This window comes from Gracilinanus agilis, chromosome 6 (assembly GCF_016433145.1).
Source record: "Gracilinanus agilis isolate LMUSP501 chromosome 6, AgileGrace, whole genome shotgun sequence".
Lineage (NCBI taxonomy): Eukaryota > Metazoa > Chordata > Mammalia > Didelphimorphia > Didelphidae > Gracilinanus > Gracilinanus agilis.
The window spans coordinates 67,991,622-68,018,390 of NC_058135.1; positions in this window are offsets into that span (position 1 = coordinate 67,991,622).

Here is a 26,769-nt window from a genome sequence, read left to right on the forward strand (position 1 = left end):
TTGCTGATGTTTACAGTTCTCTAACCTCAGTCTGTGAAGTCATTAATGATCTACAAAAAAAAAAAAAAAAAAAAAAAAAAAAAAACACTCAAAAGCACCACAGGAACTTATTATTTAAAAAAATCTCCAAAAAGAATAATCTACCAATGCAGATGATTATTTCCTATTTTATTTGTTCAAAGAGATTAAATTACAATATATCTGGTTCGCTTAATATGGGTTGTGTGTACACATAGAAGGTTAGTCCTTTGAAGTTGTATAAAATGGTTCCCCATTTGATAATAAGGAAATAAGAGTCATGAAGGTTAAACAACTGTATAATGATGTAAGCGACAATAGCTTTTAGCTTTTCTATTTGCTAGTTCTATTCTCTGCTAAAACCAAGAACACATAATAATTTACTTAGGGGTCTTTGAACACTGAACACATACTGATGGACATGTATGTACACACATGCAGAAACAAAAAAAATCATCACTTTACTGGATGTTGAAATGTTTCTAAATCTTCAGGAAATGTAGCAACTGTTTAAGAAATCGCAAGAAAGTTACACAACTGTTCAGAGAAGGAAATAAAACATACACCGAGTCGAGACTGCCCAAGGGAATAAAAGGAATCCAACACTCCACACTGGAACGTAGCCAGGGAGGTGGGACTAACACTTTGCAAAAATGGAAATCAGATCTTGATCCACTGTAATTATCACAGAGTCTCACTTTACAATCGCTTCTCTATTCAGAGGTCCGGGGAGTTAGATTTATTCTGACATTAATAAACAAGCCTCATTAAAGTACTCCCATTTTGCAATTCTATTTGTTGTCCTAGAGTGACTGCACATGACCGAGACCTCCACTAACTCTGATAGCCTGTAAAGAAAGCACTTATTGGCTTTAGTGGGCCAGTAGACACCCACGCTGCTATTTCTGCATCTCAAGAGTTCCATAAGATTTCCATAACCCTTCTTAACCTTCTACCAATACATGGTAATGTTGTCTCTCTGGGCTCTGCCTTGCTGGATAATGGATGATCATAAGAATGGGTGGTCTTTCTGAAGCACCATAAAAAACAATACCAAAAATTTGCTTCATTAAGCCAGTTTCTTTCTGTGAAATTAGTTAATTTTTTTTGAAAACTCATTAAGGCATTTCCTGGAAATACTGTACAATTAGGGATTACAAAGAAGATAGATTCTATATATCACCTCAATGATTACAAAAGAAAAACCTGAAAACAAGGAAAGAAACTGGGGTTTGGGTGGGAAGACTACCTACACACATATAATACAAAATGGAATGCACTTAAATGCATTATAGACACAATATCATGTAACCTCATGAGATTTCAGGAGGTGATCATATCATTTGCATCAAGAAAGCTGTCATCAAGGTAGTGTTATTTGAGTTGAATTTTGAAGCATGGCAAGTATTTCAGAAAATTGAGATGGCTAAGAAGGCTGTTCTATAGGTAAAAGGAACAGTGAGAACAAAAAAAGGTAAGGAAGAAGGAAAACCAGGAATGTTAAAAAAAATAGTGAGTAATAAGCATGACAGAAGTAGAGAATACATGATTGGGAGCAACATAAATTATGAGTTTTTACATTTACTTCATAATGTCTTAGATAATGGAAAAGATTAAATTAAGCAGATTATCAGATGACAGACAGAGATAGATAATTTAACAAAATTAAAGGAGTAATTTGAGATTGTAGAATTTGATCAAAATAAAGATAGACAGTTCCCACAGTGACTGAAGAGAATTTTTGTCAAATATTTATAGGGATTTTAATTTCTCCTCCAACACCCCTTCCCCTAACATAAAATAAGACGTGTTACATTTTGAATTTTATAAGAATACTTATTTAAGCAAGGAAAACCTTTATGATTACCCTTCAAGTTTTCTTTGAGAACATTCAAAATCCTTCCCAGGCCTGTCTTTGTTTTCTGCCAATAGTTTATACTACATTCAATCCCATCTTTTTCCCCAAAGTAATAAATTGTTGTTTTTTTCTGTTTGTTTTTAAAAGGTTGTTTTAATATCTGTCTCTATGCAATTTTCCTTTAACAAGACATGGTTTGAAATGTCAATGTCTTTTTTGTTTTTTTTTGTTCTTTTGTTTTTAATTTCTAATATCATCCTTCAATGTGTGATTTAAATTAACATTTTCAATCATTAATTAATAGTATGAGCTATACTGAAATGTGTAAATAAATAGATAGTTTTCAATAAAAAAATGATTAAACCATTTATTGACCATAAAGCCACTAGGCTATTTATAATAAAATACTGATTTTTTACTACCTAAATTAGTAAAAGAAGAAAAGAGGAATTTGCATTGTTAACTTATTATTTTTAAACCTGAAATTTATTTATGGCTAGAATTAATTAAATTATAAAATTATAAATGCATACCATTTGATCATTTCTAAGATACAGTAGTCATTTTATAACCAGAAATTTGTGTTATTCCCTCAATGCTATGGCCACATTTTCAGGAACAAAATTTGCAGTTGATAAAATAAAGACCCATAATGAAAAATTATTTTTATGGTTATATGCCAAGGATCCTAAAGAGAGTTGAAATACCATTGATCAGTATCATAGTTCCTTTTTGGTTAATCTTTGTTCAAATAAAAATGCATATAATGGTATGAAAGCAACAAATACATGAGAGTAGGCCTGCTATAAGAATATTACTATTCCTTCACTAAAAAGCAAGTAGCAAGGATAGATTTTCTTAGAAAACATGTTAAGCAACTTAAAAACCTAATGAATTTATTTTGGAAACTATAGATATCACTTCATGGAACAATAGTAAAGGCTGACAATAGTCATATTCCCATGGGTTTATTGATTATAACCAGCAGTCACTTGTCATCAAATACATTCTATGAAAAGGCTAAGATCTGAGGGTGAAAATCCAAAACAATCTCTTCAGAAATATAGACAGCTAACAACATGTTGACAAGGAACATCAAACAAATGTCTGAATCCAGATTGTGATGGATCTTAAGAACAAGTTGGCTCTTTTAAGACCTTCTTTTCTCATGTTTCTCTCTTCCTAAAAATACTTTGACAACTTTGATTTTTCCTGATAAGTTTCTTAGTTCAATTTATATCTAATTTATAGTCAAGAATCTACTTAAGTTTTTAGGTTTTATTGCCACATGTTAAAATGAATAGCTACATGTTTCTGTCTTCTTTTGAACAAAGAACTGAATTATTTTGTGCTGAAGAAACATTTAATATGTACCCTCTGTGTCCCTCTCTTCTAAGGCAATATCATTGCTTGTAGATATAGAGGAAGGGAAAAAGCCTAGAGACCTTAAGTTACCTTCGACAAACAATTCCTGATATTTGTGAAGATCTAAGCATTGTTTAATGAGTGGTATATCCTGTCCCCTTTCCTGCTATTTTGCCTCAAATAATTAAAAAAATTAAATGGGACAGTAGTAAAGTGAAGGCAATTTTCTAGTAATAATTTGCTTCATGGACCACCATTGCCCTAAGAAATGATTTTGAATGATCACCATTCTGTTGATAATCTCCTCTACATTGAGTTATAGATTTCCTTTGAAGAAGCTCCATCTCATCTTTTCACCACCACATATTGTCTTATTTAAATCCTTTTGGCTGATAAGAATTGAAAACTGACCAGCTCACATGAATTCTCATGTGACGTACATATTTTAGCATTCAGATACCCATCCTGTGAGGTCTCTAAGTCTATTAAAAACCCCATAATGTTTTCATAATTCAGGGAAAAACAAGAAAAAGTAAAATCCTTCTCCTCCAATGACCTTTCCTTACTATGATACCTATTTATATACTTCAAAGTCATCTTTGAAGATCCTTTCCCCTGACATGAAATTTCCTTGTATTGGCATCAAAAGTTGTCTCAGAAATACAAATATTAGTGCTTTTAAAACATCTAATTTAATTCCTTTAATGTTTAATTCAATTCTTTGTTTAAAATGAAGAAAATAATGTTGATAGAACTGAAGTGATTTACTGAGGATTCATTTTTAGGTTATTTTGTTTTGGTTTTTTTACCCTTTTATACTTCCTTTTGCCTTTGAACATGACTTTCACTGAACATCCATGTATTTTAAAGGTTATACTTACAAAAAGGCTCATGGGGAGAAATCCCACTGAAATTTGAAAAGAATTTATGCAAATACAATTCCACAGTAACTTATTAAACACTTAATATATAGGAGTCTGTTTGACCAAAAAGATGACATAAAACATAAAACACCATGAAATTATCTTCAACTTGACTTTGGGATATAGCCATAGATTCTCCTCTAAAATGCTTTCCTAGTTTTGACCATGTAAACAACATATTCTCAACTTAGGGTAAATGTATCTTGGAGCAGTATTACTAGACTAAGATTCAAAAGAGTTTTAAAAGAAACTTAAAGCTGGGCATCTTCCCTGTGGGTTGAAAAAAAATTGAAATATTATTTATTTCCTTGATCACAGATTTAATCTGATGCTTCTATTCCATTCTAAAAGTGGTCTTATTTACTTTCTCATCTCTCATTTTGCTGCTTTAATACAAAACACTGGGTTAAAGCTTATAACTTAAAAGTGTTTTTGTTTTGTTTTGCTTTGTTTTGGGTTTTTTTGGTTCATTCTTTCAAAAGATTCATTGTCTATCATGTAGCAGGCACAGTGTTAGACACTACGTACATAGCGATAAAAGAAATTAATAGTGTTCCTTAAGAAGTACCTATTCTTTTGATATGAGACTATATACATATATAGATAATTAAAAATAAAAATATACTGTCAAAAATACTATACACAAAAGAAATGCAAATATAAAAATTAAAAATAGAGAATGAAGATAGATCTTATGTAGGAAAAGATATGAGCTGAGTCTAAGATTCAGTTTAATCAAAAGTAATGTCTTAAATTCATAATGTTCTACAAAACATCTGCAAGAAGGACAATGCAAAATTAATATTTATATTATTATAATTTTTAATTTCAGTAAATTAGTATATTTCACTTTTTTTCCCTGAAAAACTCCTGAGAGAATTTGTATTTGTAATATTAATATTCTTTGTAATCAATACTGAAATGAAATTCTGCCCTTTCAAATTACAATGAGAATGCTACATTATAGAAGGTTTTTTAGACTCCTTCTATGCAAGTTAGCATACTTTTTATCCAAGTGGTTGTTAAAAGATTTGTATTTCACAATCTGATGGCTTAAAACATGAAGACTCTCAATATCATTCTTATCTCTTGATTTTTCTCTAATTACCATTCTTTATTTATCCTCTCTTTTATCATATTTTTCCTACTCGATTATTCACTGAAAATAAGGCATAATGATACGATAGATTTAGAAGACCTGGATGGACATTCTTTTTATGCTATTCACAAGCTAAAAGAAATTAGTCAAATTATTTTATAGTTCTCTTGCTGTTTCCTTTCATAGAAAGAGGGAGTTGAATTAGTTGAACTACAAGTCTCTTCCATTTCTGACATTTTGCTAATCCCTCTTCAAAATATCTATTATTGTGCAGCAGTATTCAAATAAAAAAGAATTGCTAATTATTGATGTATTTGAAAGCAGAATTAAATATTATTACATTATTTTTATGGTGGTGTAATTAGTGAACTATAAACTCTTTAAGAATTAATTCTCTGATATGGCAGATAAGAAATATGATATATAGTCATTAACATGTATAGTGTCCAGATGGAGAGAAATGAGAATTCTAGAAGATTTGTGGTGCATGCATAGTCAATTACAACAAATGATATAGAGAGTCCTAATTGCTTTGTTTGACTATAGATTTGAATTAATGTAGTCTAGATCTCTAATTTTTAGAAGTTGTTGATGGTTTGGGGATTGTGCAGAGGAAGACAACCAGGATGGTAAAGGTGCCTCAGTTCATACCATATGATAATTAGTTATTGGAATTGAAGAGTTTTAGCCTGAGAAAGAAAAGATTGTATATGTGGAGGGAGACTAGAGAAGTGGAAAGCTTACTTTTGAAGACTTATCATTTCATGAATAAAGATGAGGCTTATCATCAAGGATCTGGGAATCATAATCCTCTCCATATACTCTCCCACTTTTTTCAGAACCCATATCAAATTGATTGTCAAGTCATGACATTTCTACTTTTATAACATCTTTCCTATTTGTCCACTTCTCTTCTCTGACAATATTAATTCATCTCCTAACTTCTAGAACATGGGAATCCTCTTTTGGTTGAATTTTCCCCATTGTAAATTGTCTTCTACTCAGTTCTAAAACTGATGTTCCTGAAGTGAAGATCTAAAGGAGTTATTTTACCCAGTTATATGCAATTAAAACTGACAATTTAAGTGAAATGCAAGCATATTTATAAAAATTCAAAGTGCCCCATATTTCCTTAATGAATATTGATGCAAAAAATTTAAATAACATAAAACAAGATTACAGCAATATATAACAAAGATCTTTCAATATGTCATACAGGATTTATACTATGAATGCAGGGCCATTTTGATATTAGGAATAATATCAGTGTAATTAATCATATCAGTGATAAAAACAACAAAAGGCAATGATAGCAATAGATGTAGCAAAAGTCTTTAGAAATATGTAACATTAAAAAGATCAAAAAGCATAGGAATGAATTAAACCTTTCCTAAAATTATAAGAATGCATCACTTCATTAAAAAAATAGTTCTTGAAAAAGCTAGAAATCAGTTTTGGCAGAAATAAAGAATACTCCCAAATCCTACAGTATATACCAAGATAAGGCCAAAATGAATAAATTATTTCAATGTAAAGGGTGATTTCATAAGTAAATTAGGAGGCCATGGGAAAATATACCTTTAAAATCTAAAGATAAGGAAACAGCTTATGAGAAAACAAGATATAGAGAAGGTTACAAAAAATAAAATAGATCATTTTGATTACAATTATTTAAAAGCTTTTGTCCAAACAAAACCAATGCAGCCCAAATTAGAAAGAAAATATAAAATAAAATATGTAATAAGTTTATCTGATAAAGATTTCATTTCTCAAATATATCAGGATATGAACCAAATTTCTATAAATAAAGGGCATTCAAAATCTGTTAAATGGTTAGATGATATGAGCAAGCAGTTTTTAGAATAAGAAATCAAAGCCATCAAAGTCACATGAAAAAAATTCTCTAAAATACTACTAATTAGAAAAATTAAAATTAAAATAAATCTGAGATACCTCCTCACACATATCAGAATGGCTATCATGACAGAAAGGAAAAATGATAAATTCTGGAAGGGATGGAAGGAAATTGGTACTTTAAGGCATTGTTGATGGAAGTGTGAATTGCTTTGACTATTCTGGAAAGCAATTTGGAAATATGCTCAAAAGGCTATAAAACAGTCCGTATATAAAACTTGGTCTGTATCCCAAAAAGGTCAAAGAAAAAAGAAAAGGACCTGTCTTTACAAATACACACACACACACACACACACACACACACACACACACACGCACAAACAAACAAACACACACACATATATGTATATATAAGCTCTTTTTCAGGTAGCAAAACTTAGAAATTCAGAGAATAGCTATAAATTCAGCATTGCCTAAACTAGCTGTGTATGTAATTGTGATGGAATATTTTTGTGCTACAAGAAATACTTCAGTAGCATGATTTCAGAAAATACTTGGAAGCCTTATATGAATTTATACAAAGTAAGGGGAACAGAATCAGGAGAACATTTTACAAAGTAACAGTAATATTTTAAGGATGGATAAACTGAAAGACGTTGATCAAGACAATTCCAAAAGACCAGTGAAGAAAACTGCTATCTACCTTAAGAGAGAGAACTGATGAACCCCGAGTGCAGATTGAAACATAGTTTTTACTACCATGGTCATGGTGTTTTGTCTCTTTTCTTTTGCAACATAACTAATATGGAAATATGTTTTACATGACTTCAAAAAATAAAAGATATTGATGTTGGGGGCAGCTGGGTAGCTCAGTGGATTGAGAGTCAGGCCTAGAGACAGGAGGTCCTAGGTTCAAATCTGGCCTCAGACACTTCCCAGCTGTGTGACCCTGGGCAAGTTACTTGACCCCCATTGCCCACCCTTACCAATCTTCCACCTATGAGACAATACACAGAAGGTAAGGGTTTAAACAAACAAACAAAAAAAGATATTGATGTCATCCCTCTAAAAAATAAAATACAAATCTGACCTTCTATTCAGTAACTTCCAGTAGCATCTTATTTCATCAAGAAGCAAGTAAAAATTATCTCCTTGTTTTCCAAATTCTTTCGTAACTTTTGCCCTTCCAATAATCTCTCTCTGTGATTCAGTGACAATACTCAATTTGCTGTTCCTCGGACATAATTCTCCAACCTCTTATTCTGAGACTTTTGACTGGCTGTCTTCCATGCCTGAATTTCCTCTCATAGCTTATGTCAGATCTAAAGAAAAGGGAAGAGTTTAGGAGTAAAGAAGAGATAGAGAAAATCACATAGAGCAAAATGGATAATTTTGATTACGAATTATTTAAAAGCTTTTAAATAAAGAAAATTAATGCATCCCAAATTAGCAAGAAAACAGGAAACAAAATACATACCAATTTCCTCTGATAAAGGCTTCATTTCTCAAATGTATAGGGATCTGAACCAATCATTCACTCCTAATTTCCTTGCTATATTAAAATTTCAGCTAAAGTTCAAACTTTTACATGAAAAGAAGTCATTTCCAGTTCTCCTTAATCTAAGTGCCTTCACTGTGGGATTATCAACAATTTAGTATATGTATGGTTATGTGTATCTATATATGTGTATATTATACATATACAAATATATATGTAATTATATCTATGTATATATACATATGTGTGTATTGAATATTAACATTCACCTTTTGCATGTCTTTACTTCTATTAGATTGAGAACAAGAATTCTTTGAATGTAATTTTTTCTTTTCTTTAGTGTTTTACGTCATGCCTGACACTTAGTAACCCTTTAATAAATGCCTCTAGGCTGACTATTGATTAACTAAATAACTGGTTTTGTGAGATACCAGGAAGAAGAAGTAAGTACAATAATTAGAAGATGCAAAAAGGTGACTTTTGTCTTAATATAAGAGATCTTGATCAGAATTAAGATGTAGAAGACAACATCAATGAGTACCATTTTTCTTTTCATTAGAAGTCTCCAAGAAAGAGTAGATATCTGCTTCTCATATAACATCTTATTATCTTATTATTAAGGCTTTCTATATTCCAGAAAAGTATTGGGAAATCTGAAGAAATATCTTGAAGGCTGAGTCATAGAGCCTTGTGGCATATGTATAACCCTGAATTCAAAATGAATAGGACCACATTGAAACTTATGTCCAAATTGAATTTCTCCTGGGGTATATCTTATCTTCCACTTAACTGAAAGTAAATATTAACAGCACAAAAATGCAAATTTAAGTCCATCAGTATGTAAAACACTAATGTTACAGTGGCTTCAGTCTTTGATGTTATAATGTCAGTGCTTAATGACATTGAATTTCATAAACTAAAACGTTGCCACTATGATTGCTTGGCTGTACAGTATAAACTGAAAATCAAAAGCAATCATAAGAAGCCCTATGAGACATGCACTGCACATATAGCATTTTATAGTAACTTAAAACATGAGTATTTAAGGTTTACAATTTTCTGTGCATACATGACTTCTATTCACCTCTAAAACAATCATGTGCTAATTGTACTATTTGGGCATTGCACTACCCTTGCTATCTTTTTTGTTTTTTTTTCTTGTCCAAGTTTTGGCAGGATTTTGGAAGTCCTTTTACACATCCATATTCTGCAGGGATGAGTCTGTAAGATACTCTTTTTTTGTCTAATGCAATTTTATATTTTATTAGAATTTTTGTAAAGGATTTGAATTCCTTTGGGTTCCATTATAATATTTTCTCAGACTATTTGCTACATTAAAATTTTGTGAAATTCACGTTGAACAACATGCTTGATATTAGAGGAATTCAAAGAAGAACAGCAAATAGTACTTGCTATCAAAAGGGGTTTAAATCAAGCATATGATTGAGTCATTTTATAATCAACCCTCAAATGATCTTTGTAGGAGGTATAATTCCAAATCCACTGCTAGATTTAAATGTGTCATAATGAGTGTGAATTAGAATTAGAATGAGTAACTCTTATGCTGACTTTCATAGGAAATATTTCAGGTTCTAACACCAACGTATGCAAAGGGTGAATAAAAGTTTGGTCGCAATACCTCTTTGTAAGTGTTTAGCTCAGGGCAATTTGTTCCAGAAAATTTTCTCAAAACAAAGCCTAAAGATAAACCTCTGCTTCCCCACTCCTGATATCAATCTACATCCCTATCTTCTGTCCAACCTTTCTAGCATCTCTTTGACCAACAAGAGCCTATACTGGTAGCAAAATTCTCAAAAGGGATGCATCACTGATTTTTAAAAAATCTCAGAAAGGCCATGGAGACAAGCATGAATCTGGGAAGTCTGAGAAACTTGCCAGGTTGATCTCTGTACTCACTGCTGATGAATATAGGGATTATCTGTGAGTAAAGTGTCACAACCACATAGAATCCTACTATTTTGGAGTGCGAGTTCAAACTTATTCCTTATTGTGATTGAGAATAAATGATGTATATGACAAAACTGTAATTGAAAATCTGGACAACTCAAAACTAGCAATGAATTGTAAACTGATAATAACTTATTGAACATATGTATTGTTTGAATTTAAAAAATAAGTAGTAATCAATTTTGCCTAATTTTTCAGGTAAGTGAATGAGGAAAAAAAAACTAGGACTGAGGTCAATTACTTGTGACTACTTACCAAAAGGTAATTATTATGGCTCATATTGAGTGAACCAATCACCCAATAATGAACCATTGATTAATAGTGTTGTGTTAAGTGCAAGTGATGTTGCTATTGAAAGAAATGAAAGAATCCTTCATCTTAAGGCACTAATATTATATTTTTCAGGGAGTTAATGAATGATATTGTTACTTCTGAGATCTCTTCTGACTGATATCGTGTTATTTTTAACAGTAGGTATAATATACTGCAGTAGGAATAATATATTAAAGCCCGCTTCTGATGTCTTATCACCTTAAATGATTATTCTTGGTTCTTGAAATCCATGTTCAAAAGCAGATTCATCCAACTTGAAAAAATTTTGAGGACAAATCCCAAATGGGACTACTTTCTGAGGACAAGCCTAGCAACATTTGATCAGGCTCAACAGCATAAAGTTGATTACAGTATTTTGATGAACCATAGTACCTCATGAAATTATCTCTAAATGGTATTATTGGTAGAATTCTGGATTTGATATCTGGAAAACTGGAGTTTGGATCCTGATCCATATATTTAATTACTGCATAATCTTGTGAAATTTACTTAGACTTTTCAGACAAATATGTATCTTCTTTTAATTGGTATGATAATAACACTAAGAGTTTGTGTGTGTGTGTGTGTGTGTGTGTGTGTGTATGTGAAGATCAAAGGAGACAGCATATGCAAAGTGCTTCAGAAACTTTAAAACAATAAATCCATATTAACTACCACCATTATATTAAATGTAATAAGGAGTGTGATATTGTGGATAGAGAGATAATCTTACTACCAGAAAGACCTGGGGGGTCAAGATCTGCTTTTACCTCATATTGACTATCAACCCTCATCAAATCCAAAAACAATTCTCCAAGTCTCTAAATTATAGAGAATGAGCAGATCTATATTGTTAGAGGGTATTTCCTTACATGGGAAGTATTCATATCAATGAAAACATAATCTAGTCATTATATTAATACTAATGATTGTTGCTATTATTTTTGTTAATGTTTCCATTTGAACATGGAGAGGAATCTTTGGTTGAAAAAAATTTCCACAGTGATTAAATCATGGATATTTTAAAATATTGATGTAAAATAGGAAAGCAATAAATAGTTTATTGAGATAGTAGTTGTAGTTATTGATATTAACTGTTGTTGGGGATATTGTTGTATTTTCCTCTCACTGCATCTCTGGGATTCTTTTCAGTTCTTATTGCTTTTGTACTATTGGCTCTCTACTCCAGGTCAAGGATTTATTCCATCATAACCATGATAAATTCCCTGCATATATTGAAAAACACTAACCTGAGGTCAAGTATGTTAAAAGTTAACGAGCCTTTGGCAGGCAAGGAGGAGAACTTGAAAGAAAACAGTCAGGAAATGAATATACAGTGATAGGAAACTACATTTTGAAAGCAAAGGCTATGATTGCCCTAAAAGAGTTATACACAGAGGGATTTTCAATGTGTTATGCCAGAATGTAATGCTACTTTGAATGGAGTTCAAAATGATATTAGCCTTTTATATTGCCATAGTGGATTAGAAACCTACACCTAATACATGCTACAATATTATCCTCATGACAATTGGCTGCTTCACAGAAATCTCCCATTATTTGAAATTGGTCCTTTTCTCTTCCACAGAACTACTCATTTTTTGCCAAGCTAAAATTTATTTCAAACTCAAATTCAATTCTTTCAGAATATTTTCTTTCACTCTCAGTTCATAACACTGAAAAAGACAGAAATGTAATTAGTATGAATCATCATCAACTAAGATAAGGCATTAAGTCTATTACTAATTGATTAAATAAATATGATTGAAAGATTGCCTGCTATTAAACATGTAAGGAATATTCAACAAAAAGCTCTCAAAAACTCCATGTGATCATTACCACTTTTTTATAAAATCTTAATGAATGATTATTTGGCTATCTTATCAGTCTATTTTAGTAAGGAAGGAAAAAAATAACTATTTATTAAATGCTTGCTATGTTTCCTACACTGTATTAATCATTTAGTAAATATTATTTCTTTTAATCTTCACAATAATCTATAGAAGTAGATTTGTAGTTAAGGAAAATGTGGAAATGACCAAACTTCCTATGGCTATTAAGCATTTAAAGTCAGATTTGAATACAGTCCTTCCTTACTCCAGGGCCAGTACTCTATCCCTTGCTCCACATAGCTGCCTCTAATAAGTGGCTTCTATGGTTTTCTGAGAGGTCAATGTTGGTACTCATTAACAAAAAGGGAAAAATTTTACAATCACTCTTCTTGTTTTTTGAATCAAATAATGAAGGGAAAAACTGTTTTGAAGATTTTTGTAACCATGAATAGTGAGGGGAGAATAATGAACTAGAAAAATTATAATTCACTATCACTAGTAGAAATAATAATAATAATAATGCAATGCTTATGATGATGATTTTGATGATTATGATAATTCTCTCAAAGTCTCAGTCACTGCCTACATCTTATTGGGAGTAGGTTATGACTAAGTAGGGAGTTTGAATTCCAGGCTAGTTTAGGTACATTCCTCTAACTCCACAACATTAGCTATGAGCAGAATGCCTAAAATCTGGCAAACTGTGAAGATACTGATTATATTAATACCTTGGTCAATGTAACAAAAGTGTTCTTAAAATGTTGAATAAACATATTTGAGTGTCAAAATTGGGCAGACTAATCAGATTTGGAACCACACTGATGATCATCTTAATATACAGAACAAATGAGAGATTGGCACTTCTGAATGTTATGGTGCAACAAGAAGTCAATGTTCACTGAAACAAATCAATATTATCAGTATCCTACTTGTTATCAGTGCTTCATTGCAGAGGAAGCAACCTGAAATACAGAAGAAATATAATAAAGACAGGAACATTTGCATTACACATCATTACTATGAAACTTGGGAAACATTATCTCATGAGTTATAGGCAGGGATTTTATCCTGTTTCTTCTCAATGGCACCCTTGATACACACATACACAAATAGATATAGATATACACATACAGAGTAAGTCTAGAACAAAGTTAAGAAAATACTTTTCCCTAAGCTTAGATTAGATAATATTAAAAATGTAATAAAAGTCACTAAAAATAAAGAAGGAAAAGTTGAAGAACCTGAAGTCTTTGAAAATACTTCATTAACAAGTATAGAATTCATACCAAAAATAGATGACCAAAAGAAAAAATATTTACAGGATTATTATACTCTGCTCTACTGTATTTTACTCTACTCTACTAAACTCTAACACTATACTATATATTTTAATGAAGGGATGAATATACTTTAATGGGAAATGAAACAGAATTCTCATCAAAATTTGTAAGTGATGAAGTTGGTTAACCGCCATAATAAATGATGAGAACAATTCACAGTGTTATATGAATTGCAAGTCAATTGTTTCAATAGCTTCCTCTCAAAAACTATGTTGATACTACATTTTTTAAGATGATGTATCACACAACTATCATCAAAAGAAGAAAATACCAGTAACCTCTCCAAATAGAAGAAGCAGTAGAAAATAAGTTACACATCAAGACAGGCTGCAAAAAATAATGTTCATTGAATTGTTTACAAGACATATCCTGAGAGGAAAAATTAAATATCTAACAATTGATATTTTTCCAAATCAGCAGATGAAAAATATTCATCCTACAAATAGACACCTAAAACAAAACAAAACAAAACAAAACAAAACAAAACAAAACAAACAAACAAAAACCTGAGGGGTAGCTCAATGGCTTGGTGGATAGAGCACCAAGCATGGAGTCAAAAGGACTTGGGTTCAAATCTAGTCTTGGACACTTCCTAGCTGTGTGACAAATCAACCTAATTCTGTTTGCCTAGCCTTTACCCTTTGTAAGGATGGGATTTGTGCAAGAGGGATGGGAACAAAGGAGCCAGAGAAGGCAGTTACTGACAGTTGCTGACAGTGGAGACCAGAGAGGATTCTGGGGATTTCTCTGAGGAAGAGAGGAGAGGAAAGGTCTTCCGGAGGAGGACTGGGAAGAGGGTGGAGGCAGACATCCCAGCTCAGATCCAGTTCTTAGGGCTTCCTGAGGACCTTTCTTTTGGAAATTGAAACCCTGATTCCCTAGTCAAAGCTATTCTATCACATCTCACCCATTAAGACTTCTACCATCGAGACAGTTAAGGTTTTGGACTCCATTTTAGGAGCAATCTCTTAGTCTCCTTCTCCCATTACTTAACCTAGCTAAGAGAACCCTTTCAATCAAAGCTTACAATTATAGAAAAGGATAGAAACAGAAAAATAGAAATAGAAACAGAAGGAGAAGGGGCAAGTGGAGAAGATTAGGAGTGGGAACCACTAAGGCTCCCACCTAAGTGATGGACCTCATAGGAATAGCAAAGAGGGCACCCCAAAATCCCTCTGCCCTTTGCCCCTTTCCCCAATCCCTGATTTACAAATAATAAGCCATTCAACAGTCAGATACCATTCCAGAGTGCCTGAGAGACAACAAGGGAGAGGGAACCACAGTTTGATCTGGCTGCCTCTATCTTGATGCCAGACCACCTGCTGTGAATTTAACTAATTGGGGAGAGGTTTGTGTGAACCCTGCCCTCATTAAAAATCAGATTGGGGTACCCCATACCTCCTCTTATAGGGAAGTCTTTCCCCCAACACCTGTGGGGCAGCAGGACCATCCAGGTCACCCAGTTTTGGGGTGACACACCCTTAAAGTCTCCCAATGTATACTTGGCATCAGGGGAGAGCTGGAAGAGAGACTCACCTCAAAGACTTTCTCTGAAACATCCCTAACTGGATCCTTTATTATTACACCTTCTATCTTAGAGTTGTGTCTAGGACATAAAGTAAGGGCTTAAAAAACTATACTAGATTAGAGTTATTATAAAAAATGAAATTGTCTTTCAGACTGAGAATAAAATTGTGCACATTTTAAAGTTATTATTAATTTAAATTATTTTGTTAAATTTTTAATTCAAACACCAAATAAAGGATACTTCCATAAGCACAACAGAATATAAAAAAGATATAATCAATCTGGAACCATGAATCTTTATTTAATACTGCTTTTTTCTTATCTTCATTTTATATTCACTTCTTCCAAACTGAATTTAGCAAAATTTGGAACTTTTACTCAAGTAGTAGGATCAGGAATAACAAATTAAAGCCAATGAAGTCCCCTGACCCTAAAGCCTTCTTACTGTAATAAGTCTTATTTTTTTAAAATCTCAGCTCAATGTGGAGAAAACCTGCCTCTCTTAGTCCATATCACATGAGAACAATTTTCGACATTTCCTATTCTTAGGCCCAGATCTTCCAGTACAAAATAGCTCTCTTGCCCCATGGGATCATTTATCAGTGATACATTCTCCCACCTGTTACCTAACATAGTCCTGAAAAAAAATATACACAAGTTATTATGAGGTTCAACCTATCATATTTTAGGCTTTTTTTCCCTACACCAACACTCAATTTGTCTTTTGCTTTTGCTCTTGTATCCTTGCTTACATTAGAAAAGTTTCTTAATGATTTCTCTTTTGTTATTTTATAGTTGCTATGAGCTGCTATGTTCCCCCCTTCAAACATTTCTGCTATTCCTGAAGTTTGAGAGGCAAAATTGAATTATCTGGTTCTGATTTTCTTTCTAGGAATATCCCAAATGTCACTTTTCTCTTTTTTTTGTTAGACTCATATTTAAATGGTGGATCATTTTGTGTTGCATCTTGAGCTCTTTTGGTCTTTGGAACTCATTATTTTATTCCCTGCTGTGATTCATGGTGGATGGTGAATTGTCTTCTATTATTCAAATGTTCATTCCTTTATATTTGAAAGTCTTTATCCTGGACTCTTAGAAAAGTATACATTTGTGAGGGAAACTATTAAATTTAGCCTCCATCTGTTCCTGGACTTTGTTGCACAGAGTTGTTTTGTTTGGTTTGCAGACAATCTGCAGTTTATTTTGACTGGCAGTTTGTTTTTATGTCCAGAAATGATGGAAATTTTTCTTGTATTTTTTGTGTATGTTATGGTATTATCAGTTTTCAGATGTGTCATGATCTTTATTTTGGCAGGGTTGTGAGTTTTTGAAGATCAGGGAAAAATTTACTCTCCACCTTATTGATTAAATATACCAGGAACTGTAAGAAGTACTATATAAACACTATCTCATTTGATCCTCACAACAACCTCTCAAGATAGGTACTGTTATTATTCCAATTTTACAGAAAAAGAAATGAAGGTAAACAGAGGTCCAGTGATTTTTTCCCAGTGTAATAGAGCTAGGGAATATCTGACTATGGATTTGATTTCAGGTCTTTCTGACTCCTTGCCAGAACCTCTATCAGATGTGCCCATTAGCTGCCTGAGTAGTTAGAATAGTTTTCTCTGATAATAGTTCATTGAATTATTAAGTAGTTTGTGTCCTTAAGGTCCCTTGGTAGAATTCAAATTCCTTTATAACTTCTTGAGATAGGATTGTGAGTTTGTGAGGAGCAGAGAAAATGTTTTATCTTCTATCTTATTTGTTATATTTCACAGGATTCCAGTTCTGACAATTCCTATTAATGTGTAAAATCCTTGATTAAGAGTCTAATGGTAATTAAATATCACCTCATCAGGCTCCATATAGAGAAGCTCATGACCACAAGCTTGGCAAAGTTATCTAATTAAATTACTTACCATTTCATAAAGATGTGTTTCACAACAATGAAGGGAGTATTTACATCAAGAAGGCAGAGAAGATACAATAAACCCAAAGATCCCAGCTTTTGAAACAAAAATCCACTATTTGACAAAAACTGTTGGGAAAATTGGAAAACAGTATGGGAGAGATTAGGTTTACATCAACATCTCATACCCTACACCAAGATTAATTCAGAATGGGTGAATGACTTAAATATAAAGAAAGAAACTATAAGTAAATTAGGGGAACTTAGAATAGTATACCTGTCAGATCTATGGGAAAGAAAAGATTTTAAGACCAAGCAAGAGACAGAAAATATTATGAAATTTAAAATGAATAATTTTGATTACATTAAATTAAAAAGATTTTGTACAAACACAGTCAATGCAACCAAAATTAGAAGGGAAGCAACAAACTGGGAAAAAAAATTCTTTATAACAAAAACCAATGATAAAGGTCTAATTACTCAAAGTTATAAGGAGTTAAATCAATTGTACAAAAAATCAAGCCATTTCCCAGTTGATAAATGAGCAAGGGACATGAACAGATAATTTTCAGATGAAGAAATCAAAACTATCAATAAACACATGAAAAAGTGTTCTAAATCTCTTATAATTAGAGAAATGCAAATAAAACAACTCTGAGGTACCACCTCACACCTAGCAGATTGGCTAATATGACAGTCAAGGAAATTAATAAATGTTGGAGGGGATGTGGCAAAATTGGACATTAATGCATTGCTGGTGGAGTTGTGATTTGATCCAACCATTCTGGAAGACAATTTGGAACTATGCCCAAAGAATACTAAAAGACTGTCTGCCTTTTGATCCAGCCTTACTGCTGCTGGGCTTATACCCCAAAGAGATCATAAGGAAAAAGACATGTACAAAAATATTTATAGTCATGCTCTTTGTGGTGGCAAAAAAATGGAAAATGAGGGGATGTCCTTCGATTGGGGAATGGCTGAACAAATTGTGGTATATGTTGGTGATGGAATACTATTGTGCCCAAAGGAATAATAAACTGGAGGAATTCCATGTGAACTGGAACAACCTCCCGGAACTGATGCAGAGTGAAAGGAGTAGAACCAGGAGAACATTATACACAGAGACGGATACACTGTGGTACAATCAAAAGTAATGGACTTCTCTAATAGTAGCAATGCAATAATCCAGGACAATTCTGAGGGACTTAAGAGAAAGAACACTATCCACATCCAGAGAAAGAACAGTGGGAGTAGAAACACAGAAGTAAAACATCTGTTTGATCACATGGTTCGATGAGGGATGTAAACTCTAAATGATCACCCCAGTGCAAATATTAATTGTTGCACATTGGCTACGGGAGGGAGGTAGAAGGCAGGGAGGGAAAGACCATTAATCATGTAACCATGGAAAAAAATATTCTAAATTAATTAAATAAATAAATGAAATTAATTTTTAAAAAAGAAGGTAGAGAAGGAGAGGAGGAAAGAGAAATACAGAAAGAGGCAGAGGAAGAGACAAAGAAAAAGAGGGAGAGAGGGACAGAGAGAAAGAATGACAGAGACAGAGCAGATAGACAGACAAATAGATATTTCTCCAACCCAGCAATATTTGTTTATTGAGAGGATATCTTTCAGGAAATGCCTAACTAGAAGGGAAGATGGACCAGGCTAGTGAAAATGAGGACCACTTTCTAGGCCTGTTGTTTAACTTCAAGCTAGTTTAGCCCATCTGCTGAGATGGTTTAAATGAGATGTGGCTGCTTACATGCTACAGTTTCTTGGGGTCACAAGTTTAAGTTGGGTGGGAAGTAGATACACAAAGCAGATGATCCAATACTGAAAAAAGCTCAACAAGCCCTCACAACAAAGATTCTAGTCTTCCCTGAAGACCCTGGAGAAATACTATTAATAAATAAAAGGAAATATAATGTTGAGCATTTATTTGTACTTACATATTTCATGCATTTTCAATTATTTCCCTTCTAATTTAACATTTTAGTTATTATTATGAATGAGAAGTATTTCTGATGTGTGCCATGTTTGTAAATCCAATTACAAATATGTAAGATTGCCACACAACTCCATTGCTCCTCCCCAAACCCTGGCATTGCTTCTCACTTTTTGGTGAAACTTTGCTGAAAATAAGCTAAAATTATCAGCTGAATTATGGAATAGTTATTTAGATTTGACTAAAAAATTAAAAAAATAATATTAACAATAATAATACTGACCAATAACCTCACAATTCATGAAAAAAGTTATTGTTGCCTTCCATCACAAGATGTAAGGCAGAGAATCTACATTACTGACAATAAAATTATTCTAAAATTATTTTCTTAATGTTCAAATTATTTAATCTCTTATGAAAGAGTACATTAAATGATTCATAGATTTAAAGAGCATTTGATTGATATATGTAAAAGATTATTCATTTGCACTTGTCAAATTTTTGAAAGAATGGTTTTAAAATGAATATATGTTGCCTTATTTCATTATGAATGGAAATTTTCGATTGTCAAATTTCAGTCCATCATCTCTTGACAATAACAGTTTTGCTGATTGAATACCAAAAGTTCCACTCAAAATTCCATTTTTCATTTTTTATTACATAGGCAGACTAAGGTGTGATGATATAGTTAATACTAATTGAGATTCCTACTGTTGAAGGGTCTCAGTAACGAAATACACAAGTAAGTAGCATTGACTATTTTATCTCTTAAAAAATTTTAATAGAAATAATTATTCTATCTTTGTTGGTATGTTTGGACAAATTGGGAATTGAGAATAATTTATCATATGTTTTTTTCTTACAGAATATAGACAAAGGAGTACTAACCTATTGCATTCACTTTCCATTATGCTTTTTGCTTCAGACATTTTGCCACATCATAAGGTCCTACAGGGAAATCATTATCTTCCATTTTTATAGAGGAAAAATGATGCCAGCCAGCATTTCATTACCTGCATTTTAGAAAGTGGAATGATTAAAGACAAGCATCCCTGGGGAGAGATCTATGTTTGCTTCTTTGCTCTCAGAGGAGATTTTATCCACCACTATAATTCATTTCTTGAATATCAAAAACATAAGTTGCAGCAATGTTTACCAGGTGTAACATGGTCCATTTCTGCTGGCTCAAGGGAACACAATGAATGTACTCACAGAGAGAAATATGCTAGTCAAAAATAGAGGAAGACACAGGGAGAAAGAGAGAGAGGGAGACAGAGAGCACACACAAATAAAGAGAGACAGAGACAGAGATCGAAAGATAGAGTGATTCAAATAGATATTTCTCTAATCATCCAGTGATTGTTATTGAGAGGATACCTTTTAAGAAATGAATAACTAGAAATGACGATGGAGCTTTTACATGGTCTAAATAAGGACTAGATGCAAGATAGGTCTCATTATATCCACTGAATACCCTATTGAGAATTTATGGAAGGATACAAGTCTAACTGCATATAATAGAAAAAAAATATATGTAGAGTTGTTTGAATATCCATATTAATGGGACCAACAATTGAGAATGGTTTATGGGAAAGGACACTGGATTATGACTAGGTGAATTTTTGTTAAAATTCTTGCTCTGCTGCTTATTACCTTTGTGACTGTGATAAATGACAGTCTCTCTGGGCATTAATTTTCTCATGAGGGATGAGGATTAGATGGCTTCTTAAAATTCCTCCCAATTCTAAATCTAGGATCCTAGGACCACTATGCCATATAAGAATTGAAAAGTTGAGTCATATTGAAAAGATGGACATATTAGCAAATGAGCTCATAATGTTACAAAGATTTTAATGATTCTTCCCAACCCCTTCCCCTCAAATGTGACCTAGGACTGTGAAATTATCTCAGTTGTGATTTTTGCCTTCTCTTCCTTATTAATAGTTCTAGATATAATTAGTGGGCATATCAGCATTTAATTATGTTATGGTAATTCCATTATTTTCCCAAAGAAAGAACCACCAATATAATACTTTGAAAAATATATATATATAATTCTAACTTTCAAGTGACATCATGTTGGAATTCACCAATCCAGAATAACTGAAACTATGCCTTCGCTATGGACATTTTGTTCATTGACCTGGCATTTGGGGCATTTATAAAGAATATTCAAAATCAACAGAATAGGACTGCCTGTCATTTGTATTATTTTGAGCAAATTACTTAAAAAGAATGATTTAGAGCTAGAAGGTACCTTAGAAAATACTTAGTCTAATCTCATCATTTAATATTGATATTTAGTCCCATAGAAGTTAAGATATTTTATTAACTGAATTAAGGGATAGATGAAATGAATGAATGAATGAATAGAAGTAAAGCCATTTACTTTTTGTCATGGGCACTATATGTAGAGTGTCAGGGTTCGACACTGAAAGAAAAAGGAGAGAGAGAGAGAGAGAGAGAGAGAGAGAGAGAGAGAGAGAGAGAGAGAGAGAGAGGAATAGACAGGTAGAGACAGATAGATTTAGAGATAACAAAGCAAGGGCCAGACAGAAAGATGCATGTGCTCTATGATCTCTGTTTATTACTACAAAGAGACAAACTTTTATAATGAGAGAGTTCTGTTAGGCAAGAGATCCCCACATCAAATTGAATGTGCATTGGTGAGACATCTGCCTGTGAAATGACATCTAGTTCTTTGTGGGGAGTTGGTACCAGAGGTCTGAAGCTTTTTCAGGAACAGAACATAAACATCTCTTAGTGACTTACATAAACACTCCACAGCTAGCCTTGAACATTTCCTCAGATAAGACACTTTTAACAGCTCAGCTTTGTACATGACCTTTGGCTGAGAGCAGCAGTGTCTCTCTGTGAGAGATTTGTATCTTCCAGAAATCTCAGACAAGCAGGGCTGTTTTCCTCAGTGGGTCTAATTTGTTCTAGGTACCTCCACATATCTATAATTTTACTAGAAGTAACAGGAACATCAATTGATAAAAATTTTATTGTGATTTTGAGGTGAAATAATTATTTTAATCTTTTTAAATTTCCATGATATACATATTTCTGGTCACTTAGAGATATTCTTAAATTGTGATCCTTACAATTTAAGGGCTTAATATATGCTAAGGGCTATCAACAAAAGATGAAATAGTCCCTACCCTCAAGGAGTTTATGATTAAATGATGATTAAATAAAATGTAGAGGAGTAATGGGACAAAAATAAAAAAAAATATTTTAATTTGGAAAGTTTTCAAAATAAAAAGGGTGATGATTGAGGAACAGATTTATAAAGATTTTTTATTGTTGCTTTTTAGTAGTAATGATGATTTAGGTTTGATTATTGTATAGGGACTGGAAGAAGGAAGGGGAGATAATGGAAAGGGGGTAGAGGATAGGACTTACGACTGGAGAGTTGTGTAGTAAAGGAAAAGAAGCAGGGCTAAAGATACATAGATGTAGCTAGCCAAACATTTAACAGTCAGAGTAGCAGAGACTCTAAGGTGGAAGGTCTAAAGCTGAAAATGTTAAATTATTTGGAAGTATTTTTTGATCAAGGAAGGAAGACAACATAAGGAACTAGCAATTCTGAGCCTTCTCTTCTATAAAATGATGGTGTAAGGCTACTGATAAAGTCTAAGTTTCCTACTAGAGAATAAACCAAAATACCAATCAAAATAATTAAAAACTTTAGCAAAGTTGCAGAATGTTAAATAGTTTGATATAACCAAAATCATTTATTCTACATTTTGTAATTTTTTCTTACTCTTGCATGGTTTTAAAATCTTTCCTTTCCCAGAGATCTGACAGGTATACTATTCTGTGTTCACCTAATTTATTTATAGTTTCCTTCTATATATTCAAGTCATTCACCCATTCTGAATTTATCTTGGTGTAGGGTGTGAGTAATTAATTGGTCTAAACCTAATCTCTCCCATGTTGATTCTCTAGGATTTTTTAAGTAGACCATCATATCATCTGCAAAGAGTGATAGTTTAGTCTCCTCATTGCCTATTTTGATACCTTCAATTTCTTTTTCTTCTCTAATTGCTACTGCTAGTGTTTCTAGTACTATGTTGAATAATAGAGGTGATAATGGGCATCCTTGTTTCACTCCTGATCTTATTGGGAAGGCTTCTAATTTATCCCCATTGCATATGATGCTTGTTGATGGCTTTAGTTATATACTGTTTATTATTTTTAGGAAAGATCCTTCTATTCCTATACTTTCCAGTGTTTTCAATAGGAATGGGTGCTTTATTTTGTCAAAGGCTTTTCAGCATCTATTGAGATAATCATGTGATTTTTGTTTATTAGATTGTTGATATGGTCAATTATGTGGATGGTTTTCCTAATGTTAAACCATCCTTGCATTCCTGGTATAAATCCCACCTGATCATGGTGGGTAATCCTCTTGATCACATGCTAGATTCTCTTTGCTAGTATTCTATTTAAGATTTTTGCATCTATGTTCATTAGGGAGATTGGCCTGTAGTTTTCTTTCTCTGTTTTTGTTCTACCTGATTTTGGAATCAGTACCATCTTTGTGTCATAAAAGGAATTTGGTAGGACTCCTCCTTTGCTTATTATATCAAATAATTTGTATAGTGTTGGGATTAGTTGTTCTTTGAATGTTGTAGTACAGAGAGAGGGGGTCATGACAATTTTTTCAAGCTTTGGCTGAGTTCTGAAATCAGTTAGGAGTTTAGAATCTTGAGGGAGAGAGGGCAGTTGATTTGAGAATCTCGTGGAGAGAGAGTCAGACCAGCTGAGCTGCTTCCCTACCTATTTGAAGAATTGGAATTTAGCCTAGTTTTGGAATATTTATTTAAGAAATTTGTTAGCTTATATAAACCCTTTGTATCTTCATACCCTAACTCATTTCCTACCTCCCTCCTTCCCTTGCCTTAAATGTCTGTGGAGTGAATAAGGAGAGTAAATTAGAGAGTAGTTCAAATCTGTGAGGGGTTTAATTATAATTTGGCAGTATCTTATCTAGAAAAGTTAGTTAGTCATCATTTATTCCCTTTAGACATCAAGAGCACCTTGAGAGCTGAGCTAAGGCAAGACCTTGCTCAGACTCCATCTCTGCCTCCCTTCCCCCACCTAAGGTTTCTTTAAACAACTGTTACGGCTTCCACAATCCACTTTTCCTGACAAATCAACCTTATAAGATCATAAACCCTTTTATGTTTCAACAGACCTGTTAGTTACTTTGTCAGTTAATTAGTAAGAGAGGGAAGAAGAGGGAAAGAACCAACATATACTCTGGGCTTGAAGGGAAGCCAGGGTATCCATCTTGAAGGAAGGTGTAACTTCAAAACAAGTACCTTCCTGTGAAATTAACTAAAGCCTGTAGTTAATTTCAGTTCATTCTATTTCCCTCAGTTTGTCTTTAGTATAAGTTCTAGTCTATAAACCCTGCTGTTCTTTGCCTGTTTAGATTAATTCCTCCTCTCCCTGAAAATCTTTGTTACCTTTAGTGGTATACTCCCTGACTTCAGCCCATATTATATCCTGAATCTCCCTATTAAAGCCTACCTGCAACCTACATTACTTACCTAGCAAGTCCCTGACAACCTCCCTTCAAAATCCCCTTTTACCACACACCTTTCCTCAAATTATCCTCATTACAATGTTTGATAGAATTCACTTGTGAATCCATCAGGCCCTGGCGATTTTTTCTTAGGTAGTCCTTTGAGGGCTTGTTCAATTTCTTTTTCTGATATGGGATTATTTAGGTATTTATTTCTTCTGCTGTTAATCTAGGCAATTTATATTTTTGTAAATATTCATCCATATAACCTAGATTGCTATATTTACTGTCATATAATTGGGCAAAATAGTTTTTAATGATTACCTTAATTTCCTCTTCATTAGAGGTGAGGTCTCCCTTTTCATCTTTGATACTGTCAATTTGGTTTTCTTCTTTCCTTTTTTTTTATTAGATTGACCAGTACTTTGTCTATTTTATCTGTTTTTTCAAAGTACCAGCTTCTAGTCTTATTTATTAATTCAATAGTTCTTTTACTTTCAATTTTATTAATTTCTTCCTTGATTTCTAATTTAGTTTTCATCTGGGGATTTTTAATTTGCTCGCTTTCTAGTTTTTTAAGTTGCATGCCCAATTCATTAATCTCTGCCCTCCTAATTTGTTAATATATGCACTCAAGGATATAAATTTCCCCCTGAGTACTGCCTTGGCTGCATCTCATAGAGTTTGGTAGGAATCTCATCACTGTCATTCTCTTCGATGAAATTGTTGATTGTTTCTATGATTTCTTCTTTGACTAACTGGTTTTGGAGAATCATATTATTTAATTTAATTTCCAATTAGTTTTTGATTTGCCTGTCCAGGTGCCCTTACTAATTATTATTTTTATTGCATTATGATCTAAAAAGGTTACATTCATTATTTCTGTTCTTTTTCATTTGTTTGCAAGGTTTCTATGCTCTATTACATGGTCAATCTTTGTGAATGTACCATTTGTGGCTGAAAAGAAGGTGCATTCCTTTTTGCCCCTTTTTATTTTTCTCCACATATCTATTAAATCTAATTTTTCTAGGATTTCATTCACCTCTCTTATCTCTTTCTTATTTATTTTTTGGTTTGATTTATCTAGATCTGAAAGAGGAATATTTAGATCTCCCACTAGTATGATTTTACTATCTATTTCTTTCTTGAGCTCTGCCAGTTTCTCCCTTACGAATTTGGATGCTATGCCATTTGGTGCATACATATTGAGCACTGTTATTTCCTCATTGTCTATACTGCTTTTTATCAGGATGTAATAACCTTCCCTGTCTTTTTAAATCATATTTATTTTTACTTTGGCTTAGTCAGAAATCATGATCCCCACTCCTGCCTTCTTTTCCTCATTTGAAGCCCAAAAGATTTTGCTCAAGCCCTTTACCTTAAGCCTGTGTATGTCAACCTGCCTCATGTGTGTTTCTTGTAGACAACATATGGTAGGCAGTTTCTAATCCACTTTGTTATTTGCTTCCATTTTATGGGCAAGTTCATCCCATTCACATTCAGAGTTATAATTATCAGTTGTGTATTCGCCAACATTTGGTATCCTCTCCTAGTTCTACCCCCTCTTCTTACACTATTTCCTTTTAAACCAGTGGTTTGCTTTAAGCCAGTAACCCTTGTCCCCTCCCTTGATTTACTTCCCTTTCTACCCCCTCCCTCATTATTCCCTTCTTTTTATTTTTAAGGCCTGTTGAATTCTCTCCCTCTTCCTTCTTCTCCCTTCCCTTTTTTGACCTCCCCACTACCCTTCTCCCCTTGGTTTATCCCTTCTGACTT